Below are 12826 nucleotides of genomic sequence, written 5' to 3'. Positions count from 1 at the left end.
AAAGAAAACCAAGTTCTATGGAGACATTTTATTCCTGTGAATTATAGCCCAAAATATGTATTTTTTTAATATTTTCATTGAGTTTCCTCACTGAAAGAAAGAGTTAATACTTGAATATTCTGGTTTGAAAATGAAAGAAAAAACATGTTTTGAACACTCTGGGTTCAAAAGCTTCTCTTCTGCTGAAGAGAATACATGACATATTAGACACCCTGCATCCCTGGTTCTGTATGTTAATAGTGTCAGAAACTCAGAAATTAAGTATTGCACTGACTCTGGGTGAAATAGAAGCATTATGAGATTTCAAAAGAAGACTCTTTTTTGCTGCCATCACAAGACATTGGGCAAAGATTCTTTTGAAAATCTAACCCTAGGTCTTTGGGTCATGAGTCTTGCTGGAGTCCAGTCAGTGAAACAGTGGACTGAGGGCTTTTAAAAGTATTTTCCTGCTCCAGTCATGGCTCTCAGAGCTGAAAATTTGTTATCAGGTCACTTGCATCGTTCTGTGGCAGCTTCTAGAAGATTCAGTAATTTTAGTCATTCAAAGCACAGTTGTGTTGTTGTTACTGGCATTTTGACATGAGGCAGGTTTTTCCCTCAAAGTTTGTTTAAAGTGACCACTGTAGAAAAATTACTGCCTCTCCAAGTATTTTTATATAGGTCTACCATCAAACTTGTGGGTCTATTCCATGCAGATGTAACAACTAAGAAAATGTTCCTGACACTTTTTTAGGCCCAGTTTGGGTGATTTTGGTGACATATCAAAAAGACAGAACCCAGAAGCACAAGGAGGTAAAAGCACACTATTTTTAGGCCCAGTTCTGTGGTGTTAGAAAATGTTTGTTAAGGCTGTTTGCTCAGGGCATTGTGCACCCCTTGAGCTTCCAGAACCCATGACAGTAATAGACCACAGAGCAGTGACCATCAAGGGCAGCTTTGCCTTTCAAAGTCTTTGATTTCCAGCCCTATAGACTATGTTATTTTCATGGCCTTTGTAGGGCTGTTTTTTTCTCTGCCTGCAGCTTTTTCTACAGAGTAAATTCACAGGCCATGTGTGAGAATATATGAAACAATTCATATAGAATTTTGCCATAATTTCACAGAGGACACACATTGTCACTGCCATTGTACCCAATTCCAAACACAGGATGCTGATCCCCTGACAATGCAGCACCAATCAACCTCATTTTATGAGGCAGAGGAAAGTAGTCCAAAGAAGCAGAATTTAACTGGAGAATAAACCCCACCAAGCCACAAAAAATCCATCCAAGCAAGCATAGCAAAACTGAAGCCCATTACAAAGAAAATATTAGGATGACACGACTATTTTTTCCCCCCATTGTTAAACGTAAACTAAGTTAATGGCAAAAAAGTCATGGAGGATGAGGGAGGGAAGTTGTGGATGATTGCTGCATTCTTTATTACGTCCCCTCTCCATCCTGGCGAGCTGGAACATCAGTGCAATTCTCATGCCAGCTTCCCAGTAAACAACACGCACTTCCTGGCTGTCTCCAATCTGGGCAGCAATGTGTGTGAAAGGAGAGTGCTGAGTGATCTGTGGCTGTGACCAGGTATCCTGTTTACAAGGGTATTTGTCCTTTACCCGACAAATTGAAGAAGTTATTCTTGACATTTTTGTGCTATGTTTTATTGGAAAAGATCTAATTAGGTCTTTTGGGAATGATTTAATTTGGATTACTGAGAAGGTTAGAAGGCCAGAGGTAACAATTAAAAAACAACAACAACAGAAAAGCTTCACTTATAAAATGCCTACTGCTTTCAACATTTTAATTACAGGTAATTCAAAGATATTCTCTTTCCTCTAATTAATATTTAAACTATATATTATCTATTAAAATCAAGTTTTAAATTTGATTCTAAAATGTTTTTGTAGCTGGCTCACACTTCCATTCAATAAGTAATGCTGTTCAAAAGTTATTTTCAGCAAAAGACTCCTATTTTGGAAAATGTCAGTAAAGCAAACCCCCGACCAATTGAATGTAGAGGTTCTAGGGGAGCTCTGCTGGCAACAGCAGAAATGGGAAACAAATTTCAAGATTAACAAAGTGCACATTGGTGTAATTAATTATTTGGCACTTGGATGAGATGTCATTCCAGATCCATGTTTTAAAGACGTGCTGTCTCCTGAGTGAGTGGTCTATTATGTGGGCTGAAGACAACTCTGTAATTTCACCCACTGAGTCCTTAGATTCACCCAGATGAAGGGTATAATCCACAAGAGAGGTTTAAAAGAGGCTGAACATCAGAGATAAAATTTTGGCTGGGGTAGAGTTAATTTTCTTCTCAGTATCTAGTACAGGCTTATGTTTTGGGATTGTGCTGAACACAGAACTGGCAATACAGAGATGTTTTTGTCATTCCTGGGCAAGGCTCATGCAGAGCCAAGGCCTTTTATTCTTTTTGTACAGCCGCACTGGCAAGGAGGCTGGTGGTGCATGGGAAACTGGGAGGAGACAAAGCTGGGACAGGTGACCCAGGCTGACCAAAGGGATATTCCAGACCTTGTGACATCATGCTCAGTGTAGAAAATGGGGGGAAGAAGGTGGAAGTGTGGAACATTTGGAGTGATGGTGTTTGTCTTCCTGAGTAACTGTAATGGGGCTCTGCTCTCGCAGAGATGGCTGAACACCTGCCTGACCATGGGAAGCAGTGAATTAATTCCTTGATATTCTTTGCTTCCATGCACAGATTTTGCTTTCTCTATTAAATTTCCTTCATCTCATCCCAGAAGTTTCAAGTTTTACACCTCCATTTCTCATTGTAATCTCATTGTTGGGGGAGAGTTGGAGCTGCTGCGTGGGCCAGGGTTGAACCACAAGAGTCACACACTGACACAGAAGTGTAAGTGGCTGTTCCATCTCATGTAGAGAAAATACTTGGATGGGCAGTTCCCATATTCCACCTGGTTGCCAGAGCCATCTAGATACTGGCATTTCTCATGGGGAAAAATCCCCAAACCCTATGGTTTTATGAAGAAATACTCATAACACTGTACTTTTGTTTCCAAGTTAGCTTTAGTAAAATATTCCATAATACGGATGAGGAAAACAAAATCATAAATATTACATAATAAAAATTGTTTACATGCTAGTCCTTTGCACACTGAAGACTCTTATTTTTCCCCCTCTATGATTCCCTTGCACTTTGGACCAATCCATAAGCTGATTTCATTGGAACCTGGTTCACTGAATAAGATGGATATAACCATTCCAGTTGTGGGCCCACTCCTAAACCAAAGAATGCCAAGGTAGGCTTGTCACTGACTTCCATAGGAGGTCACTGTCCCTTCCATAGGAGGGGAATGGCTGCCCCCCCCAACCAAAAAGCTGTCATTTATGAACTTAAATATCTTAATTAAACCTAACATAGCTACAGATTTTACTCTGGTAAGTGGTGCTGGCATCAAATATGGTAAAGAGGAGGCCAAATGAGGGCAGGTTGCTTGTGTTACAGACATTTGGAAGATTTAGGCAAACTCTGAGCTGAGAGGACATTTAGGAAGGCAACAATTTATCTGCTGTGTCCAGCAGGCACAGAATTTACCCTTTCTCTTTCTAGCTTTCTCCATTTACTACACTTGATGACAAGAAACATTGACTAAAAATGGCTCTTGGGTAGCTACAGAACCTGCTTAAAATGTTGAATATTCAGAAAAACTTGATATCTCAAAAAAAAATTCCCATGATGCTATCTTAAAGAAAAAAACACTTGTATTTTCCTTTTTTCTTTTGAAGATGAATTTCATCTCTGACTATCTTAGATATGTCCAAGCAGGGAAGGAAAACTAGAGCCACACATTCTCCCTGAATTCATTCCAATTACACAGGTGTGACCTTGGGATGACTTTGACCTGTAATTTTATAATTCTAGAGTTTTGTTGGATAATTCCCCTGGCATCCCAAACTGCACAAATCCAATGATATATGAATATTTTGGAAATGTTAAGAACCTGCTGTTGAGTCCTACATTTATAACTTACTTTTTTTTTTTTTTTGTGATAATCAAATATTCATCATCAATTTTCTATCACTTCATTGTAATATTTGAATGAAGGCAATCCAGAGGCACAGAATCCCATTATATAAGAAACAGCAGGACATTTAATAGCATAATATGCAGTTAATATAGGGACTGACAGTGATGTTATATATTGTTGGGAACTCAGTGTCAATGAACTTAGAGCAGACCTCATTAAACAGAAATAATTTGCTTTTTCTTTTTAAGGCAAAATCCCAGTTCCACAAGACATAGTAATGGATTGTGATTCCAGAAGTCCTTCTGAGCACAATGCTCACATAAGGACCACTGGAGGGAACTAGTTAAAAGGATTTACTTTTAAATTATCTGGTATGAACTGAATATATTAGAAATAATGAATCATTACAAGCTGATGCCTTAGAATGCTAAATCTTCATTTTAGTTAAATATACTGGAGCTGCACAGGAATGATCTTGGAGGGTAATGAAAAGCAAAATAATGACAGATTAGCCAGTTCACTAACTTCTCTGATTAAAATCTTTCTCAATAATGAGAAAGCCAAATTAAATGGAGGCGTGAGGTAAAAATATAAACCACACTTTTTTGTTTAAGTTTAAAGTACTTTAGCAAATTTTGTGGACAGATTTCAGATTCAAAGACCAGAAATCTAACTTGAGGTCTCTCCCTACATTTTTCTTGGGATATGACCCTGTGCCAGTGGTAAAGCCTAAATGAATTAGACAAGTAAGACTTACAACACGGAAATTCACAAACTGGGACTTGAAATCAAGACTTAGAGTTAACCCCATGGCTGAAGAAAATCAATAAAGAGATGGATTTTAATCAGGTAGAGCTTCCCCAAGATAATTTAGCAGTATTCTGGAAACAGCAACTTGCAAACATAGAAATCAACAAGTCCAGCCTTTCTACTAGCTTAGATTGATTTTTTTTTTAATTTGTTGAACACATACTAATGCAACTAATTAGTTCATTTGGGAAGCACCATTAAGAATCCAGTTCCCACTAGAGAAAGACATGGTTTCCAAGGAAAAATAAAGTAACCCAAGAATTACTTGAAGAAGCCTGAGGCCCCAAGCTGTCATGTTCTCTTGCAGCTCATATGGCTTACCTGCCTGCACAATCCACCTTGTAAAATTTGTAAAACTAGTGACTCCAGTGCACTCTTTATTATTCCACAGTCTAAAACTAACCATATTTTAATTTCATTTGCACTCCTTTCAGTCCAAATAAATTCGCTGGGTAGCATCCTGAGGTTTTTTAAGTCAAGGACAAATTGTCCATTTACATCATTGAGAAGAGTTCTCTCTAAATTTGGTGGAGTTACTCCAACTCATCTCTGTGCTATCAGCTCCATGTCTCATCTTTTATATCCTGGGGTTACAGCATAAATAAGGGAGCAATTAGAGATGCAAAGCAAGTTTTAGTATCAATGTTGGAAGCAGAATGTGTCACACTAGGAAAACAGAAATGTGAATCCCAAATGATTCAGGCAGAGCTGCCAAAGGGAATATCCAGCATTTCCCTAATGGAAAAAGTGACTGTTAGGTGGAAAGCATAATTGGAAAAGTACAACAAAACTTGAAGCTGTATGACTGATTTATGTAGAGCATAGCTTAAAGTATGTTCACCTGTTATTCTCTTTCTAAGGTCTTCAAAAAGAAAGCGTTGGTCACTTTCCCAGGGGTCTCTCAAATAGCAGCAGATGTGGGGAGAGCCTTATATAGATGTTCTGGTTTTGAAAATTGTTTTGCCACCATCTTTTGGTAAGCATGAAACTCTGGGAAAATTTTCACACATTTCTAATTTCCCTTACTTGTTTGCATTGCGCTCATTGTCTGTGGCTATTCTAAGAGTCAGAGTCAATACAGAACAAGTAATTTTAAAAAGGGAACTCAAGAAAGCCAAGATGTCTTTTTTTGCAAAACTGAAAAGTCTGTCTGTATCACGTCTAGCCAAAAAGAATAGTGGTTTTCAGCTTGTTAGGAGAGCTCCAGATTTCCATGAGTGGCAAAAAGGTAGCATCTCCAAAAATTTTAGTGTCTGGGCAGATTTACGGTTGGACTTGATGATCTTTAAAGTCTTTTCCAGCCTAAATGGTTCTGAGGTTGGTGAATCACTGGATGGTGAGTTTGGCTGCATGCAGGCTGGAGTAGAATTTCTTCCAACCCTCAGCTTTGTGTGCTGTACACAGGCAGTGTGGTTGTGTTTCTCTCTTACACCCTGCAGCAAGAGAGGCAGGAAGCCCCACTAGCTGACTATCATATTTGATGTGGTCTGGAGCCCTCATTGGGCTTAACTGCTATTACAGACCATTCTGAAACACACCTGGAACCAAGAAACATGGACAGGAGTGGGTATTTCTCAGACAGTGCACTTCAGATCCCCTTTTGCTCAGAACCGACCTCAAGGGCCACAATCTGAGCTTGTTTTTCAATTTGTTAAAGAAATCCCTAAACTCACAGATGTTAGAAGGTTTATTTTCCTGTATTCTGGCAGACTAAAATAAATGAGAAACCAAAACCCTATTTCTAATAAAGAAAAAAAAAGAATTAGAGGTGAGTGAACCATGACTGTGACTGGGTCTTTTGGCATATAGGTATGTGACTGAAATAGCTCTGAAAGGGAGTAGTAATTATTAGGGGGAAAAAGAAGTAAACATGTCTTTTAACTTAAACCAAAGTATACCCCACCTTCTAGATCTTAATTAAATTTCTCTGCAGGAATTAGCTCAAAAAGAAAAAAATCTTCAATCAGCTTAAGAAGGCTTCCATAACAGAAAACTTTGTGCTATTAAAGGCATTTCAGAAAGGAAACACGATATGAGCTTTACAGGCAGACTGACAAGAAACTAAAAATCCTCAAGCAGAGCTATTACAAGACCTAACTCTACTTCCTTCTTGCAGCAGATAAATCTGACTCATCTTTTTAATAATAATAATAAAAAAGTCGCTTCATCATTTTTTAGCTAGAAAATCAGTGACTTCCTGATACATTCTTAAAGATTTTACTTTCTACTACCTTCTCTTCACTGGTGTCTTCCTTTTCACATAAAGCTTGGTCCATCACAGGCTACTGTGCCCAGTCTGCACCCCCCACAGACAGCTTGGTCTGTGCTTTTGTCATTTGCAGGATGGTTTGTGTGAAAACCATTCAAGTGCCCTCTGGTGACTGGAACTCACAGTAAATTTACAGCTCAGTTCAGCAATCATGAGCATTTGATGGACCCAGTTATAGCAATAAAGTGGATGTGGATGTGTTGTTGGCATTTCCCTGTTGCTGTGACCAGCATTGGAACATCTCACAAACAACATGCCTGCAAGCCAGAGGGCAGAAACCATCCACCTAATGTAGGGAAGATAGATGCTGTGATGACAGGAAACCACATATGTTTATTGCTTTGTCAGTCTTAGGTCTAAGACCCAAAAGAAATAAAAAATAATGATAATCTATAAACAGTTTATTGCATTACTCATGAAGCAATTTCTGCTACTTTTATTACTCTATTTAACAAAATAATGGTAGAAAAGCAATGTACTAGTAATGGTAGGCAAAGTTTCCATTTTACCACAGGCTAGAAAATGGATTGTAAAATTTATGCTGTTCCAATTAATTCAGATTTTGAACACTGTAATGTAACTGAGCGACAGAATAACACCTTATTCCAGTAGTGCACTATTTATTTATCTATCAATTTATCAATTTATCTAGAAGCTTAGCTTTGGCAATGGAGAATCATATTATACAACACATGTAAATATTAAAGCCAACATAGCTTAATAAAATGAATTTAAATTCAAAGCAGTAAAGTAGGAAGGAGAAAAGCATAAGTTAAGTTTTAAATTTCAACCATTAAAGACAATAAAAAATGGCAAAAATACATGGAAATAAATTTTTCATTTCTATTTTAAATAGTAAGTTAAATAAAGGCAGCAAGCCACATCATGAAGGCATTTTGGGTCACTAGAAGACATCCTGGTTGTGTGGGTTAGTATAATAAATGTAATCTGGTTCAGAAATTAAGTACTTACTGAATATACAGTTCTTAGGAATACAGCAAGAGACACTCAACCTGCCCATGCTGTCATGGGCAAACTGTTTTTTCCTCTCATGCCTAAAGGAGACCTATAATTCCTTTCCATGCTCGCATTCAAAGCAGAAAGGGGTATTGGACTGAATTAGCCAAGGAAACCACAGTTATTTATCATCCTCTGGCAGTTCCTTTTCACCAGGATAAGTTTGATTATGTTTAAAGATATGTTTAGACATTAAAGCCAGCTCAAATTCTGTGAAGCGTGAAGAATGGAGAAAGTAATGAAAATTCAACAAAGGGCAATTCTGGGGTTTTGTACTGGTAAGGTATTGCTCTGCAAACACCGGGAGGCCCTGGTATTATCACAAATTGAACACTTTGAATAAATGCATAGTGGTTTAGTCAAAGTATGCCACTCTGCAAATTCTTGTTGAAGTGGGATAGTCAGCAAATAATATGTAAGCCAGAATGATCACTTTTACAAGGTGTTTTGAAAAATACCTCCTTTCTTCATGTGTTTCAGTTTTTCTGAGTTATAACAAGAAATACTGATCCATGTGTGGGCTTCCTTGGAAGTTTTTTTTACTATGTGCTTCAGTAAACCTAGAAAGCTCAGCAAAAAACCCAGTGGCAGGCACAGCCACATGCTTAAAACCATAAACAAAAAGTTTCAGTATGTGTTAGGAGAAAAGGAATCTGTTAAAATCCACTACACAACATGACAACAAATCCTCTACAAGGGTGACTGTTCTCCAGCTTATCACTACTGTTCTGAATTGCTGTTACTTCCCCTCCTTTTACCTCAAACTTTCTCAAACCGTTCATCCTGTAACATTTTAATCCTTATTGTCCCTTTTTTTGTCTGATCTATTTCTCCTTTGTCAATGTCTCCCTTAAGACATTACCTGCAATATTATTCTTTTTTGTATTCTCATTTTCCTTTTTTTTGTCCTCCCCTCTCACAAAGTGACAAAAATGTTATATTGTAGTTCTCATAGAATGAACATTCTTGAAAATAAATCAAACTCAAATTTAAGATGAATAATAAACCCTAAACCCATCCAAAATTTCCAGTGGTGTTCAAGGGTCCCCACCTTTCAAAAAAAATCCTGCAAGAGCAGGTTTTAATAGGAATGTTTATTGTTTTATTTATTGGAGCAGGCTTCTTTATTGTGGTTTTATTTTTCAAGTTTGCCTTAGAGAAAATCTCTTAAATGGTTTCTAGACCTCTTGAAGGTCTCAAAAACAATCTCTCTGCACTACCAATTTTCTTTTAGCAGCAGGACAAGCTTGCCTGCCAGCAAGCCAGTTCTTTGTCAGAATGAAGAGCTTCTCATCAGTAAATGGAACATCTTTAACACTGTATTTCACTCTCTGCAGTAATAACACAGCCCTGCCAATGACTTGAGAATAATTAGCCAGCAGCAGCATTGATATTTTCTTCATTGCCAGCACTGCTCTTCAAAGTAATAATTCGTCTCTCTTCAGGAGCATCAAGCCCTTCAATTGAATAATGATGGACTTGAACAAATACTAGCATCAGCAGCAGAATTCCTACTGTGGAAACTTGTAATCCAGTTTTCTTGTGTAGTAATCTAGTGTTTTTAGAACTACCATCAGACCCTCCATGAGAGTGCTATACTTGTGTGCAATTAAAGTGGAGAGATCCAAGCTTCTGAGGGCAGCGTTTTCCTTTCAACACACATTTCAAATAAGCCTGCAATTCCCAAAATTCTCCTGTGTTACCGCCATGTTCACACATCCCAAAGAAATTTGGTGAATTCAGTGACCAGTTTGCTTTTTCAGTCCTGAGACTACAGCAAGCAACACTGTCCCTTTTGTACCAGCATGGAAATCCTCCTCCTGAGCCTCTCTGACCAAGACTTCAGTCTTCTGAACAATCTGTCTAATTGCCAACAGACACAAAGAAGTCCTGAATCGTGTCTTGTGTCCCCAGTCTAGCACTTTGATTCACACTGCCTCAGAAATGCACAAAAAAAGAGCAGCTAGCTCAAATGCAGGCTCTAGAAACATTTAACCTTCATTCTAACCAGGCTTTTTCATTTCCCTTTTGCACATGGCAATAGGAATGATGCTCTGTATTTGTACTCTACTGGTAGAGTAGAGGTGCTGTCCACCTTCCTCCAAACCTGCAGCCATGCTCCAACAATTTAGGAATGAGATAACCCCCTTTGATTAAAGCAAGTCAGATTGATAGACAAATGGTAGTAAAAACAACTTCTGGGAGGGAACACATGGTCAGATTGCTTAGCTGGGTGGGTGGCTTTGTCTGAGTAGCCATAAATTCCTGGAAGAAGCAGGTGAGGGCTATAGAGACAAGGTACAAGCCTAAAAACAGCAACAGTCAGCCAGTGAAAAAGCAGTTTAGGTGAACTATGAAAATGTATGTTCTTCCTGTGTTTGTCAATTTTATACCCCAAAGTAATTTTCTTTATTATTGTGTTAGTCTAACTTCACTTTTTGTTTGGAGAGAGTTATTTTGTTTTGTAGAGTTAATCCAAATCACCAGACAAAATGGCTAGATACTTTTCTGACATCTTTTTGAAAAAAAAACCACTCAAGGTTGTATGTTTATTTATGCAAGTATATTAGGAATATCAGCTGTGTAAATCAACAGTTATTTCCCAATTAAGCTGACTGGTAGCAGCAATTAAAGCAGCAATAGGTGGCCTGTAACAGTATAGTCAGGAGGCTATCTCCATTTTCAAATTGAATAGATTTATGTATGCCTTCTTAGTAAATAAGCAAATTGTGGTTTCTTTTGCTACAAAGTCTGTTTTGGTTTGATTTGAAAATAAACCTCTTTTTCCTCTGTGCCAAGAAGAATGTCCTTTGAAGCTAGAAGTGAAAACTCCAGACACGGTCTGCACCATTTCTAATAATCAAAGAGCTCTTAACTGAGTACCAACACACATTCCTCTAAACAGGGCACTTCCTCAGATCTATCTGGCTTGCAGCACAGCCCTCCTACCTCATTATTTGCATTACTAAAAGCTGCTTGTCCTCTCCATCCCTGCTGCTGAACAGCTCACTTCTATTGATGTCTAAGACATGTGATATCCTTTTCATTCCTCTTGAGATTCCACTTCATTCTTCTATTCCTGCCCCAGTTCCTCACTGTTCTCTGATGACCTGACACCTCAGCAGAACAACCTAAAATTTGTCACTTTTAAATAACTGTGTTTTGGGCAAGAAATCCCAAAAAACCAGAATGTTCTGTCTACATGTCTACATGGCCTTTTCCTCCCTTTCTGAACCCTTGATGTATTGCCTCAGTGCACATAATATGGAGAAGAAATTATTGGGATGGTATTCATATAAATCCTATCTGTCTTCTTCAACACTTGCTTTGTTCCCTGATAAATAGAGTTGGTCAGAAGATTTTCCAAGGAGGCCTAATCACCAACAGGAATGCTGTCTGAAAGATCTGTCCCAGTCATTTAATCCCTTGTTTCTCTGATACATTTCCAGAATAACAGTGCTTCTAACAGCTCTGATTCATGTATAGCATTGTTTCAGTTCGAGGCAACTGCTGGGGCTCCCACACTCTGCTCACTCCTTCTTGGGCTGCTGAGTCAAATCAGAAACTTGTACACTGGTTTGCTTCAAAATGCACTGTGGAGAACTACTGCTGCCTCAGGAGTGGATTTCTGAGCAGCATTGCCATTCATTTAGGACTGGTAACACTGTTAGCCATTCCCAGCTATGTCCCCATGAAGAATACCTAGGTTAGAAATTCATTGTGGCACTACATGTAAATAATTGGTCTTGTGCTTTTGCAGTTTGCATTCTACACTGGCCCTTATGGCCCTTATGAACAGGAAAAATCTACACTCTAAGAAATGTTAACAGCACCTGTAAAGCGCTTCTTCCCTCACTCTGTCCTTAATTTCTGTCCAAGCACACAACTCCTGAAACGTAATCAAAACCTAAAAAAGATCTAAAGGATTCTTAAATGTACTAAAAGTGGAACATCTGCTTAATTTTCAAATAACTCAGAAGCTTAGGACTATTCACATTTGCTTCAAGCAGAACAAACCAACAAAAAAAAAAGCATGAGTTTCATAAAACTAGGAAAATATTATGAAAATGCCTCCAACCACCACAAGCTACACATTTTGATACCATTCATTCCATCCACAACTCAGCAAACCAATGTTAAATAAATAGAGAAATGGCAGATTCACTTGTGCTGAAGTAATTTGAGAATTCTGAAGTAAGCAAAGAGAGCTGTGCAGGAAAGTGTGTGGAACTACAAATTCACAAAGTGCAAGTTGCCATTGCTTTTCTTGCAGTTTTGACTAATGAGGATGTAGGCAGGAGAGAGTCTGGGAAACATTAACAGGAAGAAAAAATAAGGCACTGCTAATAATATCTCAGGCTCCCATTCCAAGTTTATTATTTTATGGGGAATTACATGGCTAACACTATTAATATTTAGCCTAAGTGAAAAAAGGCAGACAAATTACAGGCTAAGCCCAGCTGCACAGAACACATACCCCATCTTTCTCATTTGCTTAAGCTTGAGTAAGCTGCTGTTTGTTCCCTTACTTGCTCACCTTCTTCCATTAACACTTTATACTAATTGTTGTTAAATTGAGGTTTTCCTTTTAAAAAATCTGAAGCAGGAACTAAGGTTTACAAAAGGAATTTGTGTCAGCTTAACTGCAGAACACTTCATTCTTTGGCAGTAAAATCATAAGATACCATTTTTTATAGGACAAAAGGAGCAGGTTTAATCCTTTTGTATTTAAC

This window comes from Serinus canaria, chromosome 2 (genome assembly GCF_022539315.1).
Source record: "Serinus canaria isolate serCan28SL12 chromosome 2, serCan2020, whole genome shotgun sequence".
Taxonomy (NCBI): domain Eukaryota; kingdom Metazoa; phylum Chordata; class Aves; order Passeriformes; family Fringillidae; genus Serinus; species Serinus canaria.
Note: the sequence above shows the minus strand (reverse complement) of the source record.